Here is a 13,915-nt window from a genome sequence, read left to right on the forward strand (position 1 = left end):
GTTGTATGTTTATTAGATTTCACGCAAACCCTTGCACATTAGTTTGAAGGTAGTAAGTAGCCTGCAGCCTAGTTCAGGTTTGTTGACACACTTTAAAACACAGATTTTTAAATGCTCATAAAATTTCATTAAGATAATGACATTTAGAGAATTTTCTTTTAATTCTTGACATGATAAAGGCAACAAAGTGCAGTGCAGATGTGACAGGTATCTTGCATGACCATTCCTCAAACTGTAACATCTACTGCAAATATTTTGATATTGGCATTAGACCCTTGTTTATCTGAATCCAATTGAAAATACACCTTACACTCTTCATAACAGGATCTCTGTTATATGCTAGAGTTTTTTATGTTACTGAACTGTTGCTAAAGTCTGATCTCACTAAAGGCAACAGGAGAACCAAGACAACATGAAAACCCTCTTCATAACATAAGTGCAGTGGAATAATTAGTTCTATATGTTATCCTTAAACCCATTATCCAGAAAGATCCAAATTACAGAAATATAGTCTTCCATAGACTCCATTTTATCCAAATAATCAAAATTTGTAAAAATTTTTTACTTTTTCTCTGTAATGATAAAACAGTACCTTTTACTTGATCCAAACAAATATATAATTATCTTATACCTTATTTGGAGGCAAAACCAGTCTATTAGGTTTATCTAATGTTTACATGATTTTCTAGTAGACTAAAGTTATAAAGATCCAAATTATGGAAAGATCCATTATCTAGAAAATCCAGGTCCCGCGCATTCTGGATAACAGTTCCCATCACTGGTTTGATTATGCCACAAAAGGAACAGATCTTTGCTTATTTTGGCTAAAAATAAACAGAATGCTATTTAATGTTTTTAATTTGGGGATCCTGCCAAGAAAGCTCAAAATTTCGTCTCCAATAGACTCCATTTTAACCAAAAAATTTCAAATTTTTATACAACGATTTCCCTTTTCTCAATAATAATAAAGCAGTCCTATGTACTTGATCCTAAAAGATATAATGAATCCTTGTTGGAGGTAAAACAATCCTATTGGGTTTAATTAATATTTAAATGATCCCATACCTGTACTGAAATGCACCTCCTGCTCTAGAGGACACATTAATACAAATGATATCTTTTCCTAGTATAGCTTGTCTACTGGTAATTGGTAAAATACACACTGCCGCTATCAGATCAATGCAAAAAATTATTCTATATTTAGAAAATTATTCTGCACAGATTCAGCAGCACAGTGTCTGATTTTACATAATATATGCATAAAGATGTGTCAATTAAAGGGCACCTGTCATCTGAATTTTTCCCCCACCAGAGGTGCAGACTAACAGAGTCAACACTTCTGGTGCGGAAAAACATTCAGGTGACAGGTGCCCTTAAAGCACCAACAGTAGCACTAAATTATTAGAGAGGCACTTGAGAAGGAAAAAAAAGCAAGGGTTGAGGCAGGCAGCTATTAACAGAGTCAATGTCAGGCCTAGGACAAAAACCAGGAGACCAAACTAAAAGGTGACAATCAGAATGGGAATAGGAGATGTAGAAACCAGAACCTTAATGAGAGTCAGGAAAAGAATGCAGGAATAGGGTAGAAACAAGGCTAATTACAGACTATGTACCTATACTAAATGACCAAGACCTAGGCCCTAAATAAGGGAATGTCAGACCAGGGCTTTAGATGTGGAATTGGTACTTAAAAGGCACCAGCATGTTCTAAAATAAATGAGCATGATGACATTTCCCGTGTGCATAATTTCCTGAGATCCTCACAAATTCATAGCAAAGGCTGTACAATGTTTGTTATTATATGAACAACCACAAGTCTGAAGATAGAATAAATACAAGAGTCCTCTGCACTCAATCCATTATCAATATATTTAAGACACAGAGACATTTTGTGCATACTGCTACTGAAAAATGCCTTACCCTTTAAACAAAACAGGGATTGTTTGTCCATATATTGCAATATATTTAAGCTGGCCAACTACGTCAAAGTCATCCCATATCTACGCTCAATTTTCATCTGATTCATTAAGAATTCTATTGCTTCATTAAGCAGGGGACTAAGTTTTACCTGCAACTTACTAGCTGCTTTCAAAGTAAAACTCCCAAACTTGGCTGCCCTTTTATTAGACACCAGTGGGATCACCTGACTATAGCTGGGAAGGGTGGGAGCTACAACATGGAGCTGGTCACTGCTCCTGTATAACTATAACAAACAAGGGAAAGTTGTGCTCACCACTTTTTTTTAAAACCATTAGGCGGGGGTGCAATGAGGGTGTGACCATAAAATACATATAGTCAACTACAAGAGGTCCTCTGCACTCAACCCATTATCAATATATTTAAGACAGAGACATTTTGTGCATACTGCTACTGAAAAATGGCTTACCCTTTAAACAAAACAGGGATTGTTCGTCCATATATTGCAATATATTTAAGCTGGAAGATAGAATGTTACGGTTAGCAATTAGCATTTCTAGGTAAAATATTCTTCATTATTTGCCAGTATTCATTTCCTATGGCTCTGGGTACCCAGCGTTTTCACTGATGCGATATTCTCAGGGAGAACAATGGAGGTCAAAATGCCCTTTCTTGCTGACAGCTGCTTCCCATTTATTTCAGTGGGAAATGTATTGTCTACAGCAGATGCTGGTGCTGACAGGCACAGATCTCTCAGGAACACTTCGATGTTCCTGAGATGTCCTCGCCAGACAGTGCCAGCATGTACCATAGTTTGCGTATTTCAAACAAACGAGAAGCGGCTGCCAGCAAATAAGGACATTTTGGCCATCACCATGTACCCAGCTCCATGAGCACAGCATTTTACAGCTCTGTATAAATATATATATATATATATATTGGATCCGTTCTGAATTACATAACGTACATCTCATTGGGGCAAATTCCCTAAGCGGCGCAAATTCGCTAGCGACCGATTTGCCCACTTCGCCAAGCGTAAATTCACAGGACAACGCTAGTTTCCTAAGATGCAAACTTGAATCCAGGGCGCAGAACATTGGCGGAGTTGCTAATTTGCATACGGCGGGAAGTGAAAGTTGAATGGACCTATATGTTGCAGCAAATACATTACATTACACAAGGCCAGGGAACCTTTGTAAAATAAAATTATCATTTATTTTATTAAAATGTATTATTATTGTCATAATGCCCTACACATGAGCCCAGTGTATAGTTTATGTGCCATATGTTAGGAAATGTAGGGGGGAACCTGGGTACCCAGAAAAAAAATTACTCAGAAAAAAGGAAATGACGCCAGCGTTTTTTTGGGACTTAGAAAATTTGTCGACAAAAAATTGAGGAGGTCCTATCCACTCCATTGCACTTCGCCTGGTCTGAGGTGGCGAAGGCAAGTCTGGTGAAAGAGGTAACGTTCAATAAAATCCACATCTTAGTGAATTGGTGTTTTGTGTATCTCTTTTACTAACTAGACAAATCTAAATCACATGCAGTCATAGCAACTGTTTGGTGCAGAGGGAGAAAGAACATGCACTACTACTGTCAATGAGTAATATCATCTTACTGCTGCACTAGTCAAAGTAACACAGACACACTTGAGAATATTTGTCATTTCCCATATGCAATGTTTACAGCTGCAAAAAAACCCCTCTAAAATGTATTTATTCATGTATGCATACTATACTTACTATACTGATTAGTTCAGTGGGAAATACACATAAAATATAGATGTTAAAGACCTAACACCACATATTGACTTACAGAAGCTGCAGACATTCTCTGATGTTTTATTCAGGGTTGTTAAGACCTTCAGTCAAGAGACAGGCAGTTAAAAACTAATTTAGGTTTAAAAAAGGCACTAAATAAACAAGAGGAAAGCATAAGAAATACAAAATATGAACAATAGGAAATCAGAAATGTCAAAGCCAATGATAAGTAATCTGTCATATGGGTCAATATCTAATCTGAGGTAGGATAGTCGTTCTTTGTAGATCAGCATGGTATATGAAACATGTCTTTCCTTTGGATCCAATGCCACCACAAATATTAGAAAAAGGACCATATTTACCTTCCCTGTCTATCAAGACTTTCCTTTATCATTAGATTATCTTCTTCCTTTGGAAAAATCTAAGTTTAACTCAAAATCCATGTTACAAAGGTTGATCTTGGGTGGTTCAGGTGCACCTCCAATCATTTAAATAAGCTTTGGAATCTCTTTACAATCCATGAATTGAAACATTGAAGCTAGACTCCAAGAATATGGCTCTTACCTCAACAGTAAGAAGATCAATGTAAATACAACTCTGGAGAGCAGACTCTGCTTCACAGATCAACCTTTGTACTATTTGTTCTTAGAAACCCACCAGCATACCCTGGACACTCCATTATTTAACTGTTTTGTCAAGTAGAAATTGACACCTTACCAATTACAAATAAAATAAAAATCCAGCACAGTATAGCAACTGCAAACAGGAAATCACCTGTGTGTTTATTGTGTCCTTACGCAATGTTTCAGGGCATGTGCCTTTCTCAAGCATATAGATCCATTGTGAAAATGCCTTTTGTGTGAAAATAAAAAAGGAATAATATGATTTTAACAAAAGTCACAGTCCAAAAATCTGGTTAATAAAGTTAGTCCGATGGTAAAGTTCTTATTTAAGGTCGGGTAACCACACAATTAACTGCCTTACCATAATAAGTGCGGGAAAAACATTACCTTTCCCTATTTTCTAGGTAATCAGTATTCATTTCTGCAAAAGAAAGCACTACAATTAAAAATATGCAACAATTTACTATAAAAACATGCCACATTAACATCTTCATTTATTCCATGTGTGTCTTTGGTTTGTAAAAACTAAATCCAAAAACACCCCCTTTGGAACAGTTTCCTTTTTTTTTTTGTTGCAACCCTGTTTTTTAAAGATGCCTTATTTAAAATCTGTCCCTTATTGGCAAATCCTAGTTCAAAAAAAATGTTTGGCTGGAATAGTTTCCTCTTTCTTCCTCATTCATTCCCTTAAAACTCACAACTACAATTTTTTACCTGTTTCACCAAATTACCAGTATTGCTGGTCTTCTTGAATGCGACATACACTTTTTTTTACTGTGCACCTGGGTAATAAACAGTTAAAGCGGTGTGCCACCCTACGGAATATATATATATATATATATATATATATTAGGGATGCACCGAATCCAGGATTCGGTTCGGGGTTCGGCCAGGATTCGCCCTTTTTCAGCAGGATTGGTATTCGGCCGAATCCTTCTGCCAGGCCGAACCGAATCCTAATTTGCATATGCAAATTAGGGCCGGTAGGGAAATTGCGTGACTTTTTGTCAGAAAACAAGGAAGAATAAAATGTTTCCCCTTTCCCACCCCTAATTTACATATGCAAATTAGGGTTCGGATTCGGTTCGGTATTCGGCCGAATCTTTCGCAAAGGATTCGGGGGTTCGGCCAAATCAAAAATAGTGGATTCGGTGCATCCCTTATATATATATATATATATATATATATATATATATATATATATATATCTGCTGGAGAGGTGGCAATGTGATTGCTGTAAAAGAATTAAGGAGACATTGTTTTATAGATGAATATGTAACTTTAGTTTCAGCATCTTGCACAAATAGACTACCGTATGTCACCGTTAATGATTGTGTTACCAGCCGTTCTTTTTAAACATACCACATTCTATCTTCCTATAAAACACCTCATTCTGTACCTACAAAGCATAAAACCATTATTTAATATATCATAGATGTTGAAATCCTGTTTGGGTCTGCAAGATTGTTAGTACATTCTAGACACAGTGTCCTCTCACTCCTTTCCTTCCCAGTGTGTTATCCATCAGTTCACTTGTATCACTGGACTAATAATAATGTATTTGAACTAAAAGCTGGAAAGAGGCAAAAAAGGACAGCAAGTAATTTAAACCATATAAAATAAAATATGAAGACTAACTGAAGAGTTGCTAAGAATAGGACGCTCCATATGATTATAAAAGTTAAAGTAGCTGTTAACTTCCCCATTAATAACAGGAAGACATGGGCCCAGAGATCTCTGTGTTATAGCCAGAGGTATAGTTTTTGGGTTAAGTCTGGCTAAATCTGTACTAGTCAGTAAAACAACAAAGAAAGGTTATGAAAGTATAAGGCAGTGATAATTTATGTAATGTACTGTATCCCAAACCCAGAACTAACACCAAGGTTCCGTTCACGGCTCATTTTTCTGCCTATAACACACGCCTTTCGCTTCGGGAGGAGCACTACTTGGATGCTATCAGGTCTTAATGTGGGAGGACGAAGGACAGAATTCTGGGCAGGCAAGGGAACTAAACGCAGGGCCGCTCCGGCCATGAGGCAAGGTGAGAATCTTGCCTCAGGCGGCACGGAGCGGCAAAAAGCAGCCTTTGGTAACTTAAAGAGACGAATTTCCGTTTTTTAAAACGGAAATTCGTCTCTTCTAGTGCACTAGCGATGCGGCCCCTCCTCCACCCGCTCCAACGCTGGAAGTTAAAAGAGCGGAGCAGGAGGAGGGGCGGCATTGGGGCTGCTGCCTCAGGCAGGTATGATCTGATATTTTGTATGTTGACACGCTGCTTTTTAACTTGGATTATTAAAGTTTAATGATTTTAACACATCACTCCGAGTGCTCCGTTTTGGATAAAACTTCACAGCCCCTGAAAAGTGCCTGACTAAACGTGTACAAAAGGGACGAGGAACAAGCTGGGTCAATACCAAACAGACAGTATGGTACAGAATCAGGACGCAGAACTGTAGTCATGGTCACAGGCTGTAGTCAACACCAAACAGTAGCGTGATACAAAATCAGGATCTGAAGAACGGTCAGATGCATCGTTTACATAAAAAAACTGTAGCAGCATGAGTCTATAGCGCATCGGTGTGCAAAAGAAGAATAATCGGTCTAGCGTGCGTCTCCGCCGCACCACTATACCACCAGGTTTTCTCACAATTAGACTTTTATCATTCAAGCCCCTTCAATGAGTTCCAACATTTGTCCTTAGTTCATATAAAAGTTGAGAAGTATAGGAGAACATTGTTTCAACATTGAACAAGTGTTTCAGCCTAAATCTCATCCTAATTGACCTTCAATCTAGCCTTTTAGATGTATCTAGAAAAGCATGTCTATATCGATAGCATTTAGCAGGTATTTGTTTTCTAACAGCAGAATGGTACTTTGGTTGCCCCAAGTCACCAGGACTAAACTGTGCACTACATGTTATATTACTCCTTAATAGTCTTTGGGGTAAATTTATCAAAGAATGAAGTTAATAGTGAAGTTCCACCACTAGAGTGAAATTCCGCAGCTCTCAATTAATTTCTATGGGATTTTGAAGGGCGTATTTATCAATGGGTGAAAGTTCACCCTTTGATAAATACGCCTATAAAAATCCCATAGAAATGAATGGAGTGTGGCGGAATTTCACTCTAGTGGCGGAACTTCACTATTACCTTCACTCTTTGATAAATATACCCCTTTGATGGGCACCTTAAAAAATCGACTGGAGGTGGAAGTCAATGTTTGTGAAGAATTAAAAATTTAAACATTTTGTTAGGCAAATAATGCTTTGGTTGAATGTGTATTTCAGTCCAAAGACAACCCAAAGTTAGCCAGCAAACAGTCCCATATTGTGATTGTGTGAAAAGTGCAAAAAAATGTCTTTTTAGAAGAAGAGTTCTTTGAAAGCAAGCTGGCAGCCTACAGGCAAAAATATAGACAAACATTTGGCACCAAGACCTAAATGATTGCTTGTTATGCACGGCTGGCACAAACGCTCATCCTCCAATTCATCCAATCTGCTGCAAATAATTATTAAGCAATAGTAAGAAATTAGCGGTAATCAAAGGTTTAATACATACAATTTCAATTATTTAGTGCTAGTTTCATTACAACTATGAATACTGTCTCAGAGAAAAGATTCTCAATGTGTAGTAGTACATCATCACATCATCATGGGTGCAGGGGTTTCTGATTAACATATGTAAAAAGCAGAAAAGTGATTTCCTACAAATAGCACTTAAGTAGTGAAGATACCACAAACAGTGACCAAAGCTCCATCTGATTTGTATGTTTATGTAAGGATTTGCTCCCCTGTTGTTTAGTGTAGGGGAATTACATTTCATGCAGATCACTAAAACGCAACAGAACTTAGATTGCTATAGAGCTGAGTCCTGATGGAGACAAGCAAGAGAGCTAGATATCCAGAAAACAGGCCTAAAGGTGGCCATACACAGGCAGATTAAAGCTGCCAATATCGGTCCTCTAGACCGATTCGGCATCTTATCTGCCCATGTGTGGGGGTTCCCGACGTGTCCTCCAGATTGATATCAGGCCAAAAATCTGCCAGATATCGATCGGTCAAGTTTGATTTCTTTGTACAATCCAGGACCACATCGGCTAGTTGATGCGGTCCTGCGACCCATTGGAGCCCATTCATAGTATTGTAATTCGATCGTTCGGCCCCAGGGCCGAACGTTCGGATTCACCCAATATCGTCCAGCCGTTAGTGGGCACATTGGGTTAAGATCTGCTCGTTTGGCGACCTTGCCGAACAAGCGGATCTTATAGTGTATGGCTGGTCAACAAACAGCCAGGGGTCAAGGCAGGATTTAAGCAGACAAATCCAGAATATATGTTTGGTGTTAGGAAATGGAATCTCAGATCCACCAGATAAGGCAGCTAGACCTAAAACCAAGCACAGAGGACAATTTCTAGCATCCTTTGAAGATGAAAGGGTTACAAGCCATCATGTTTCCTGAACCTTCTACCCAGCCTACCTGTCAGTGAATGTGTGTGGAGGTCTGTAGGGCAAGGAGATGTGCCACCCTTATGAATAGTTTTATAACACACCAGTAACTATAGTTACAGAAACTATTATTCTAAATGGAATCTATGCAATCTTTTTCTTTTGCAGTGCAAGACAGGGCCTTGAGATTAATATCAGGCTTCACTGGTAGCATAAAGGTTACTCTTCTGCAGTTTGCAAGGATTAATCACGGTATAAGACATTTCTCGTAACACAAGATCGCCCTCAACCATATTCTAATATACTGCAACATCAGCGAATACTGCCGGTCTCCAAATGGATTGTTCTGCATAACAGGTTAATTGTTATATTATTTGCTTCAGCACGTCTTATTTGGCTGACAAGATGGATTAAAGTCAATGAAACCCAAGGGAAAAGTCAACTGCTCTGCCAAAATCCTATCTGTCATCAAAGTTATTCAAGTGAACCTGTTTTTCGCAATATAGCCTTTGCCGGCACTGCACTTGAAAGGGTTGCCTATGCCTAATCAGTGGACATTCTCTCCATTACAGGCAACTCTGGAGGCTTGTGCTTTTTCTTACATTCTAATGTATTATTTCATCTCTATTTCAATATATTCTGGTGTGTATAAATTTATAAAATTTGGGGTTTTTGGGCAGTAACCCAAAAAATTTAGTGATTTGGACGCCAAATCTGAAAAATTTCACAATTCGAGTTTACACTCAATTTTATTGATAAGATAAATTCGTGGATGGACGTTTGGTCGAACTTAGTTTTAATAAATAACCCCCTTAGTGTGTTATAGAATGGCCAATTCTAAGCAACTTTTAAATTGGCCTTAATTCTTCTTTTTTAAAGTTTTTGATTCATTTACTTCTTCTCACTCTTTCCATCTTTCAAATGGGGGTCACTCTCCCCATAAAAAAAACAAATGCTCTGTAAGGCTAGAAATATATTGTTATTTCTACTTTTTATTACTTACATTACTATTTAGACCCTCCTCTAATAATATTCCAGTCTCTTATTCAAATCAATGCATGGCTGCTAGGGTAATTTGGACCCTAGCAACCAGAAATTACAAACTGGAGAGCTGCTGAATAAAAAGCTAAATAACACAAAAACTACAAATAATAAGAAACAAAAAAACAAGAATATCATTCTCTACATCAAACTAAAAGTTAAATGTGAACAACTACTTTAATAAATAAGCAAATATTTTAGTTTTTTAATTCTTCAATGTAGTTTAATTCTTCAAAGTAGGAAAAACTCTAAAATGACTCAAATTGGAATTTTAATAAAAAGGTCTCTATATTTGCTACATCATACAGTTGTATCTTGTTTTCCCACATGAGAATTTCCCCCTATCCTGTATTTTTTTAGATTACTTCATAGATTTACTTTCAACCCCATAACCCCCGACGCTTCTTTAGTGAGTCCAAGTTACTCAACTAGCATTAACATCATATTTTTAAACAGTTGACCTTAGTGCTTGGTACTTTTACTCCTATGTCAAGTTGTTAAGAGCTTTTGGTCATTCTTTTGCAGACAGAATACTGACTGAGAACAGTATCCTTCTCCTTAAAGCACAAAGCAATCAAAGGTTACACAAGGAGAAAATATCAAGCATAAAAGAATATATTTTCCGCACTGTGGAGATAAGTGTATATTAATAGGTTTTCTTTGGATGAAGAACTGAGAACAAATTGTACTTATTACAGTTTGATTCTGAGTGCACTAATATGAAACAATGTGATTGGAGAGTGTGGCACAGAAGGAACAATTCTTCCTTCTTGTTAAGGATGTCTGCTTCGTCCTCAATAGCAATGCTTCAACGGCAGGTAGTGTATTATACAGTTTAAGGAACATCATGTCAAGCACACAGTGGTCAAGTCAGGACAGAAAAGTAAATAACTGGTCTCAGAGACCTTTTCCTTGGGAGAAAATGAATATCATTAATAAGGAAGACTGCAAAGTAAATACCAGCTGTGGGGTTAACAGCTTTATTTGCACCACTCATCACTTGTAACGGCGAAACTATTTAAATATTCATGATAATTTGCCTTTTGGGGAACTTTATCTTATTTATTAACATTGTGGATGGCTCATTTAGTGTAAAAGTTTAGCTCCGGAATGTTGCACCTCATTATGGACATTTAATATAAATGCTATAGTAAAAATTTTGATTATATGGGAAATCAGAATTTAGGGAAGAGTAAATTCAAGGAGGGCTCCTAAAATCCACTACAGGAGCAATGGGGCAGATGTATTATGGGTCGAATTTCATCAACTCAAAATTCTAATAAAAAAAGACCAATCAAAATGTATTAAAAAAAACCCGTCGTTTTTAACTTCATGTGAATAGGCTGTATTGGAATCGTTGGAATCGAAGTTTTACGAATGCGATCGAATTCGAATTGAAGGATTTGCCCCAAAAAACTTAGATTTTGCAAAGTCCACCAAATGGCTCCAAATAGGTTCTAGGAGGTACCCCTTAGGCTAACACAGCAATTCGGCAGGTTTTAGATGGGGAGTGGTCGAAGTTTTAAAGAGACAGTATATGATCAGTTAATTTTTTTTTGTCGAATAGTCGAATTTTGGACTATTTGATAGTAGAAGTACACTAAAAATAGCTTGAAAATGTAATAAATCTGATAAATCTGCCCCAATGTGAACATATGCTAGGCAAAAATTTGCTGTGACTAAACTCCCGATGGGTGAGGTTCGGGCTGGCTACCACAAAAAAAAAACTTCGGGACATTCCCTTCCGCTCTCCCCACCTGCAACATCACACTGACGGCTTCCAACATCTGAATTTATAAACGCATGCCTGTCCCTGTCCTGCCTAATCCACTCCATTTTCATGAAGTGTGGATTAGTATTGGAATATGCATTTGCAGGGAATCTAAAATAGGCAGCTGTGTAAAATGTAACCTATTCCCAATGGGAGGTATTTGTTCCTACTGGCCCAGAGGCTTCATGGATAATACTTGATATAAAAAAGGAGGAGCAGCCATAGTCATCCTCTTTGGACCCCCTTCATTTCGATGGGATGGATAGCTAGTATGAGTCTAATAATAATTAAGATTATGTGTAGAGAATGGTTCGCAAACACCAGAAACTGACCCAGAAGGAAAGCTACTGAGGCAGTTTATTGCCAATAGATTAGCCACAATAGTGCAAGCTGGAATGCCATATTTATACTGTAGAATACTTTACCATACCTGAGTAAACAGCTCTAGAAGCTTTATCTGTTTGTTTAGGATAGCAGCTGCCATATTAGCTTGTTGTGACATCACGTCCTGCGTGAGTCTCTCTCTCTGCTTATTTATAGCTCTGAACTCAGATTACAGCAGGGAGGGGAGAAGGGAGAAGGGCAAACTGAACATGCTCAGGCACTAGCCCTGGAGGTTTAAGATGAAAGAAGGAAGTCTGATACAGAGGTCCATGCAGGGCCGGCCTTAGGCCTATTGGACCAATTGGGCCCAATAGGGCCCCGCACCACAAGGTAGCACAGATAATATTTCCCTCAGCACATGATGCCAACTTTAAGAGTCCAGCCCATCCCCAAATCCATAGGTTCAGCCCACTCCCAACTCTGATAAGCCAGCCTATCCCCCAACTCCATAGGTCTAGCCTGCCCCCAACTCTCATAGGCCCAGCTTTCCTCCAACCTTGATAGGCCCTGCCTGCCCCCTATCCAACCAAGCCTGCTCCCAAGCTGAATCGGCCCAGCCTGCCCCAAACTAATCGGCCCAGTCCACTCTCCTATTTCCTCCCTCTCTCTCTTACCCTGTGTGCCCCTATTATGTGCCCCTATTTCATCCCTCTCACTCTCTTACCTTGTCTGCCCCTTTCTTTCCTTTCTATTTTGTGCCTGTATGCCCTTATTTTCCTAAATACTTGGTGTGTCAGTAGCCAGGAACACTTTGTCTAGGGGCCCCGCCAACATGGTCCCAATTGGGCCCCACATTTGATAGGATCAGCCCTGGGTCCATGTATACACAATAGAAGGAAAGAAATTCAGTGTTTCTTTTGACAGAGGACTCAGAGCAGCATTACTTTTAGGGTTTATGGGTGTATTTATATAGACCTTTCTGATAAAGCTTACTTAGTTTTATTTAACCTTTCATTAAATAAAATATTGCATAATACATTTCAAATACCATTTCCCAAATCCCCACAGCCAATGGCTGCATTTAAAGACAAATAATCCTCCAATAAGTATTCCGGCTGACCTGTTTAAATCTGGCTCCCTTTCCTTTGTACCTGCAATTGGAGTTGGAAGCTTTAAGTACATTTTCCCAGCACTTAGCAAATCCCAAATTCAAATCCTTTACCCTTTGTCAAGATTCCAGTGTAATATAATGAAGAAAAAAGGACATAATTATCCCTTTATGTAAAATAACAGCAAGATGCCTGACATCAGCATTTTCATTGGCCAGTTATTTTGCACTTAGTTTTTGATGAGAATTTTCATTGGTAAATTTCCCTGTGTCTATAATTATATTTTTCGGCAACTTCTATTGTTGGCTTTACAACTCCTTAAAGGGGTTGTTCACATTTGGGATAACTTTTAATATGATGTAGAGAGTGATATTCTGAGATAATTTGCTTTCATTTTTTTTATTATTGAAGGCTTTTTATTTAGCAGCTCTTCAATTTGCATCTTAACGAGTCTGGTAACTAGGGTCCAAATTACCCTAGCAACCATACATTGATTTGAATAAGAGACTGGAATATGAATAGGAGAGGCCTGAATAGAAGGATCAGTAATAAAAAGTAACAATAACAATACACTTGTAGCCTCACAGAGCATTTGTTTTTCAGAAGGGAGTCCGCAACACCCATTTGAAAGCTGCAAACAGTCAGAAGAATAAGGCAAATAACTATGAAAATATAAAAAAAGAAATAATGAAAACCAAATGAAAAGTTGCCATTCTATAACATAATAAAAGTTACCTTAAAGGTGAACCACCCCTTTAAACTGGTGCTTTAAAAGAATCTTTTGGGTATTGGATTAGTTTCGGTGAGGAGTATAAAAATTCTGTTGAATCTGAAATCTGCTAAATGTGATTCAACCAAATTCCAAACAGAATCATGGGTTGGGTGGGGGGAGTCCCTACTTTATGCGGCCCATTTATTAAAAC

The sequence above is a fragment of the Xenopus laevis genome, chromosome 5L, assembly GCF_017654675.1.
Source record: "Xenopus laevis strain J_2021 chromosome 5L, Xenopus_laevis_v10.1, whole genome shotgun sequence".
Taxonomy (NCBI): Eukaryota; Metazoa; Chordata; class Amphibia; order Anura; family Pipidae; genus Xenopus; species Xenopus laevis.